This window comes from Carlito syrichta, unplaced genomic scaffold (assembly GCF_000164805.1).
Source record: "Carlito syrichta isolate Samal-C Ts95f unplaced genomic scaffold, Tarsius_syrichta-2.0.1 Scaffold303370, whole genome shotgun sequence".
Classification (NCBI taxonomy): Eukaryota; Metazoa; Chordata; class Mammalia; order Primates; family Tarsiidae; genus Carlito; species Carlito syrichta.
Genome location: NW_007247466.1, coordinates 215,834 through 223,965, shown reverse-complemented (window position 1 = coordinate 223,965; position 8,132 = coordinate 215,834). Strand labels below are relative to the sequence as shown.

General features: G+C 38.2%; 1 protein-coding gene across 1 annotated transcript in view; it reads right to left on the bottom strand.

Moving 5' to 3' along the window:
- Nucleotides 1-8,132, bottom strand: part of ADAMTS9 (ADAM metallopeptidase with thrombospondin type 1 motif 9) — a 216,135-nt gene that overhangs the window by 138,115 nt on the left and 69,888 nt on the right. The gene's annotated exons all lie outside the window — the stretch shown is intronic.

Below are 8,132 nucleotides of genomic sequence, written 5' to 3'. Positions count from 1 at the left end.
TGGAAGGAAGGAAGGAAGGAAGGAAGGAAGGAAGGAAGGAAAGAAGGAAAGAAGGAAAGAAGGAAGGGGGGAGAAAGAAATGCAGATTCTTCAGCCCCAGACCTGAGTCTATGTTTAACAAGAGCCCCAGGTGATGCATACTCGCACTGAAGTTTTGAGAAGCACTAGTTTCTACCTTGCCTTGAAGTTTGTACTGCTAGAGAAAATACTCAATTTTCATGTCAACTACACAATAAACACAATAAGCACAAAAGTGCTTGCCAAAACACACTTTTTGAGTAAAAACAAGATTTAATCAGTTATTGTGATTATCAGATCATAAATGTGTATAAAAGCTTTAATGTCACTGGATTATCGTCTAAAATAGGCAATAGAATCATACAACTAAGTATGCTCACCTAATATGTAAGGAACAGAATGTGTTATACCAATACCAAGAAATAAAAATTCAAAAAGTTAAATTGTAAGTGCTTCATATTTGAAGGGTCTAGATATTTGACCATTATAACCAATTGCTAAAACAATTGATTCAAGTCAGGATGAGCATTTGCCCAAGTTGAATATTTTAGTGATAATTAAAAATGCAATAGTACTCCCCATCTATGGTTTCACTTTCCTAGGTTTCAGTTACTTCTGATTACCATGGTTTGAAACTATTAAATGGAAAATTCCAGAAATACACAATCCATAAGTTTTGAATCTTGCATCATTCTGAGTAGTGTGATAGAATCTTGCAGCATCCTGCCTGGTCCCCCTTCCCTGACATGAATCATCCTTTTGTTCAGTGCCGCTAACCTGGACACATTTCTTGCCCAATAGTCAGTCACCTAGTAGCCATCTTCGTGGTCAGATCGGCTGTCCAGATATGGCAGTACTGTGTTCAAAGAACCCTTATTTTACTTGACGGCCCCAGAACGCAAGTATAGGGAGGCTGGCAATTCAAATACACTAAAGATTAGCCATAAAGTGCTTCCTTTAAGTGAAAAGTGAAAGTTATTGACTTAATAAGAACAGAGAAAACATTGTATGCTAAAGTTGCTGAGATCTACGGTAAGAATTAATCTTTCACCTGTGAGATTGTGAAGAAAAAAAAAGAAATTGGTGCTTGTTTTGACATCACACCTCAAACCGCAAAAGTCTGGTGTCAGTGCATGGTAAGTGCTTAAGAGGGAAAAGACATTAAATGCATGAGTGGAGGATAAGAACAGAAATTTGCTCTGATGGCAATCGGATTTAGCACTGTGTTCGGTTTCAAGCATCCACTGAGGGTCTTGGAACATATCCCCTTAGGACTGTGGGGGGAACTACTCCAGTAAAATCTGTCTGAACTGTCAAACAAGTTATATGGAGTCCAACTATAGATAACACGACTAGCCAAAAACCTGGTACATGTAGGATTCAATATTGGATTCTTTTTCTTCCAATCTTTCAAGAGTATTTGCATATGCATAACCAATGCCATATGGGCAATTAGGCTGTCTTTCAATCTTTACATCATCAAAGGAATACAGAATAGATCCTAATCAAGTGCCTAATATGTGCAAAGCATTGAATTAGACTCTTTCAGACTGAGAAAACGACCTCTATTTTACAGATGAGAAAGATAAGTCTCAAAGAAATTCAGCAACTTGTTCAAAGTTACATTGCAGGAAGTAAAGGTATGAGGAATCAGGCATACATTTGATCAGCATCCTAAACAGTGATTTTTCTATTATGCAAAATTTCTGAACAGCTGGAGATTGCAATAGGCTCATGGTTTGGTCAACAATTTCCAAAGTGAATGTGAATTTGGGAAAAAGACAGTGTTTAAGGGATATTTTCAAGAAGATTTGCTTTTTATAAAGGTGTATGGGAGCCACGTTGAAAATTATTTTTTTTAGTGCATTAAGAAAATACAACCAGGAGTGGTGGTTCATGCCTGTAATTCCAGCACTTTGGGAAACCGAGGCAGGAGGATTGCTTGAAGCCAGGAGTTTAAGAACAGCCTGAGCAACATAGCGAGACTCTATCTCTAAAAAATAAAAATAAAAATAATAGGTAAACATACTAGTACACACCTGTAATTCTAGCTATGCAGGAGGATCACTTGAGCCCAGGAGTTGGAGCAGTGAGCTACAATAGCACTATTGCACTCCAGCCTGAACAACAGAGCGAGACCCTGTCTCTTAAAAAAAAAAAAAAAAGAAAATGTCACTTATATTGTGAAAAATAGTCATTATTTAATGTCTTTTGTAAAATTTTAATTTGATTTATTATAGTAGGTATAGTTTTAAAGTTTCTGAAGTTGCAAAGTCTATATTGTTTTTCTATTTTCTGTTTATTAACTTCTGCTCTGATCTGTATTTTCTTTCTTCTGCTTGCTTTAGGTTTAGCTTGTTCTTTTTTTTCCCATTGTCTTAAAGTAGAAAGTTAGGTTATTGATTTGAGAGACATTTCTTCTTCTTTTTTTTTTTGAGTTGGAGTCTCACTCTGTCGCCCAGACTGGAGTGCAGTGGCCGCTTCCGGACACCGCAGTCTCGCCCTGCTGGGCTCCGGCGAGCCTTCCTCCTCGGCCTTCCGAGTAGCTGGAACTACAGGCGCGCGCTACCACGCCTGGCTGATTTTTTGATTTATTGTAGAGATGAGGTCTCGCCAAGTTGCCCAGGCAGGTCTCACACCCGCGGGCTCAGGAAATCCACTCACCTCGGTCTCCCAAGTGCTGGGATTACAGGCGGAGCCACCGAGCCTGGCTCTTCTTTTTTAATAGAGGTATTTACAGCTATAAATTTTTTTTAAGTCCTGCATTAGCAGCATTCCATACGTTTGGATAAACTGTGGCTTCATTTGCATTCATCTCAAAGTACTGTGTGATTTCTCCTTCTAACCACTGCTCATTTAGGAGTGTGCTGTTCTGTTCAATTTCCACATATTTTTGAGCTTCCCATTTTTTTTCTATAATTGATTTCTTATTTCATTACATTGTGATTGGCAAAGATACTATGCATTTCTCCTCTCCTTTTAAATGTACTGAAATTTGTTTTATGTCCTAGCACAGGTGTCCCCAACCTTTTTTGATATCAGGGACTGATTTCATGGAAGACAGAATGCGGGGGGAGATGTACAGTCAAATCTCACTGCTAATGTTAATCTGTATTTGCAGCCACTCCCCAGCACTATCATCACCACCTCATCTCCACTTCAGATCATCAGGTATTTGATTCTCCATAAGGAGCATGTAACCTAGATCCCTCGCATGTGCGATTCCCAGTTGGGTTCACAGTCTTATGAGAATCTAATGCTGATCTGACAGAAGATGGAGTTCAGGCAGTAATGTGAGCCATGGGTGGTGGCTGTAAATACAGGTGAAGCTTCACTTGTTTGCCTGCCACTCACCTCCTGCTGTGTGACTTGATTCCTAACAGGCCACCATATGGGTCCTTTGCCCGGGGGACAAGCGTATGGTCTACTCTGGAGAATGTTCCATATGTACTTCAGAAGAACATATACTCTGCTATTGTTGGATAGAGTGTCCTATAGATATCTGTTAGAAGTACTTGGACTATAGTGTTGTTCAAGTTTTTTACTTCTTTGTTAATCTTCCACCTGGCCAACCTTTCCATTATTAAAAGTGGGGTATTGAAGTTTCTAACTATTATTGTTGATTATCTATTTCTCCCTTCACTTCTGTCAGTTTTTACTTCATACATTTTGGGCTTTGTTTGTTTTAACACTTTGTATAATTTGGTGTTCAGTTATGAGGTACATACATGTTTATAGTTGTTGTATCTTCCTGATCCTTTTATCATTATAAAATACTTGATGAACTTTGTTGTATCAGGAAAATAAAAGAAACCCGTCACAAAACACCATACATTATATAATTCCAGTCATATGAAATGCCCAGAATAGGGAAATCTATAGAAACAGAAAGCTAAATGGAACTAGTCGAGCATTCCTAATCTGAAAATCTAAAATCTGAAATGCTCCAAAATCCACAAGTGGAAAATTCCACACATAAGTACTTAATACAAACTTTATTCCAAGTGTATAGCTCTTAAAAGTATTGTATAAAATTACCTTCAGTCTACGAATATATGGTATATATGAAAGATACATGAATTTTATGTTTAGACTTGGGTCCTATCCCCAAGATATCTTATTATGTATATGCAAACGGTCTAAAAACCAAAAGAAAAACTAAATTAGAAACAGTTCTAGTCCCAAGCATTTCAGATAAGGCAACGTGTTGTTGCTTTGTTCTGGAGACAGAGTGGGGAGATGGGGGAGTGGATAGCTAAAAGGTACAGGGTTTCTTTCTCAAGCAATAAAAATGTTCTAAAATTGACTGTGATGATGGTTGCATAAATCTGTGGATATATCAAAAACCATGGAATTATACACTTTAAATGGGTGAATAATAAGGTATAAGAATTTTATCTCTGTAAAGCTGTTGAAAAAAAGAGAAGCCATGGCTGGGTGTGGTGACTCATGCCTGTAATCCCAGCCCTTTGTGAGGTTGAAGCAGGAGGATAGCTTGAACCCAGGAATTTGAGATCGGCCTAGGCAACATAGTGAGACCTCATCACTAAAAAAAATAATAAAAAAAAATTAACTTGGGGGCCAGGCTCAGTGGTTCAGCCTATAATCCCAGCACTTTGGGAAGCCGAGGTGAGTGGATTGCCTGAGCCTACAGGTTCGAGACCCGCCCGGGCAACTTGGTGAGACATCATCTCTACAATAAATCAAAAATTAGCTGGTCGTGGTAGTGCGCGCCTGTAGTTCCAGCTACTTGGAAGGCTGAGGTGAAGAATCGCGGAGCCCAGTAGGTCGAGGCTGCGGTGGCCGGGAGCAGCCACTGCACTCCAGTCTGGGGGACAGAGTGAGACTCCAACTCAAAAAAAATAAAAATTAAAAAATTAAAAATTAAAATTAAAATTAACTTGGCATGGTGGTGTGTCCTGTAGTCTCAACTACTCTGGAGGCTGAGGAGGAAAGATCACTTGAGCCCAGGAAATTGAGGCTGTGGTGAACTGCGATCGTGCCACTGCACTCCAACCTGGGTAACAGAGTGAGACCTCAACTCAAAAAAAAAGAAAAAAAGAGCCGGGCTCGGTGGTTCAGCCTGTAATCCCGTGCCTTGGGGGGCTGAGGTGAGTAGATTGCCTGAGCCCGCGGGTTCGAGACCCACCTGGGCAGCGAGACCGCATCTCTACAATAAATCAAAAAATCAGCCGGGTGTGGTAGCACGCGCCTGTAATTCCAGCTACTCGGAAGACTGAGGCAGAAGGATCGCCGAAGCCCAACAGGGCGAGGCTGCGCTGGCCGGGAGCAGCCACTGCACTCTAGTCTGGGCGACAGAGTGAGACTCCAACTCAAAAAAAAAAAGAAAAAAGAAAAAAAAAAGATAAGTCATTAAAGAAAAGGAACATTCATGTATAAGTTTGTGAAACATAAATAATCCTTATTTAATATCTTCTGTAAATAGTCTGATTTGAATTATTGGATTTATTCAGAGAAAAGTATACCCGCAGTCAGAAAAACATGCAGGAAATGCTGTACAGAATTCATTCTTTCTGATCTTCACTAAGGGGAAAAAATAGTACTCTCAGAATCATAAGTGGGAAATTGGGCATGGGAAAATTCAAGGATGAATCAAGACACACTGAAATAAAGTTGAAGAAATGAAGAAATTAATCACAAAAAGGCTACAATTTCTAACAGAGCACAACTCCTATAAATTCTAATATTTTTGGAAAACATTTCATTCACATGTAATCTGTGCAACAAAAAACTTTAGGCAGCATGAAAATGCAGGAACCAAATTACTTCTTCAGGATTGAAGGCTACATCTTCTAATACATGAAACTCCTTAGTTTTTTATCCATATGACCTTTTCTTCTGATGAGTTAGAATCATATTTATTGACCTAATTAGTCCAACTACTTTCTAGCACATTAACCATTTTAGTAAGCAATTTTGAATTTAGCATTAAAAAATAGCATAAAATAGACTCTATATCTTATATACCCACTCAACTCTCTTGTCTCTGAATAGACTTGTAATAACAGAGACTAATCTCCACCAAGGGAGTACACACAGTTAGGATAAAAAGAAAGTCATCCACATTTCTCTTCAGTGACCTTTCAGCATCATGGAATTGAGGATGGCGGTTCAGGAATTTCCAATGTTACCTTGCTAATAGTTTAATCAGAATAGTCTACATAAATAAATTTCACTGTTGTGGAAGTCATGGTTCAAATGGTCTTTGTATTCTTGCTCTTCTTTCTATCCTCTCATATATAGCTTTATATTATTATTTTTTAATAATAGTTTAAGATAATTTACATACCACAAGATTGTTCAAAGTAAACAATTCAGTGGTTCCTGGTATATTCAAAGAGTTATAAAGTCATTGCCATCATCTAACTTTAGGATATTTTCATTACCCACAAAAGAAATCCTATACCTATTAGCAGTCATCCACCATACTTCCCTTCCCCCAGTCCCTAATAATCACAAGTCTATATTTTGTATCTATGAATTTGTATATTCTGGCATGTCATATATGTGGAGTCATACAATATGTGGACTTTTATGTCTGGCTTCATTCTCTTAGTGTAATGTTTTCAAGGTATATCCATGTTGTAACATCTATCAGTATTTCACTACATTTTACTGCCAAATATTTCACTGAATGGTTATACTACATTATGTTTATCCGTTCATCAGTTGGTGGACATTTGGGTAGACATTCAACAACCCAACTGAATAATGCTGTGATAAGCATTCATGTATAAGGTTTTATCGGTATATTTTCCTTTCTCTTGCATATATACACAGGAGTGGAATTTACTAGGTCGTATGGTAGTAACACTGTGTTTAACATTTTGAGGAATAGCCAAACTGTTTTCTAAAGTGGCTGCACCATTTTCTTGCCTTTTCTTGAAGTTCAGTACGACACTAGGAAACAGGGCATCATTTTTTCATGTTTTTTCTTCTTCTTTGAGGATTCCTTAAAAATTAATCATGTTTACTTAACCAAATAGCTTATGAAAAACATGACCTAGTTCAAATCCTAAAATAGCATGCTATTACCTCCAAGAATCAAATGCATGTTCACATTTGGAGAAAAGTGTAGTATTTAGCAGTTTGAATTCTCACATTCACATATAAAACAAATTTAGGCATGTTTAAAAAACTCTAAATGGCAGTTGTGTGCTTCCTATTACCAAGCCATAGGCATGACAGTTCTAATTTTTTATTCCAAGGACATGAGTTAAGGTTGGCTTTTGTAACTATTTTGACCTGGATGCCTACAAAAGGAAAGTAGTCATGCTTGCATCCCCTGCAAACAGCCAGTGTTCCAAAAACCTATGCAATGAAGGGAGTGAGACCTGACTTGAGTCCTGTTTGACCTTGGGCACATAACTGACTCTCGCTCTCCCTCAGTTCCCCCACTTATAACACGGAGTAAGAACAGTACCTATTTCACAGAGTGGCTTTGAGGAATAACCGGAGATTGCACATGCAGAGTGCTAGCATAGTGCCTAGTGCACAGGAAGGAATGAATAAATACTTTTATCATTTATCTTCTATTTTTACCAGTCATAAAGTCATAAAGGGAGTTAGAACTAAAAGGAACCATTTAAGGTAGAGTGACTAAGTATGCTTAAAAACAATTTTCTGGCTTACAAAAACGATTTCAAAGACATGAGCTGTTTATACTCCTAAGTAGGGCAAAACAGCACAGAATGTGCCTGATTTCATTTCTGACACCGAACCTTATGATACTCTGAACAGAATAGTAATTACAAATCCAGAAATACTGAAGGTTGGCATACTTCCCAAAGAAGTTTTCTGAGTCACTTTTCTGGAGCTCAGCTTAGTGACCTCTTAAATGGGAATATATATATTTGCTTCCATCTTAAGGTTGCTTTGAAAATTAAATGGGAAAGTATGTAGAAAATTCCTTGTAAGTTGCAAGTTGATTTCTTTTTTTTTTTAAGAAATCACTTCTTTGGGAGGCTGAGGTGAGTGAATTGCTTGAGTCTGAGGGTTCAAGACCTGCCTGGGCAACTTGGCGAGACCTCATGTCTACAATAAATCAAAAAAATTAGCCGGGTGTGATAGCGTGCGCCTGTAGTTCCAGCTAC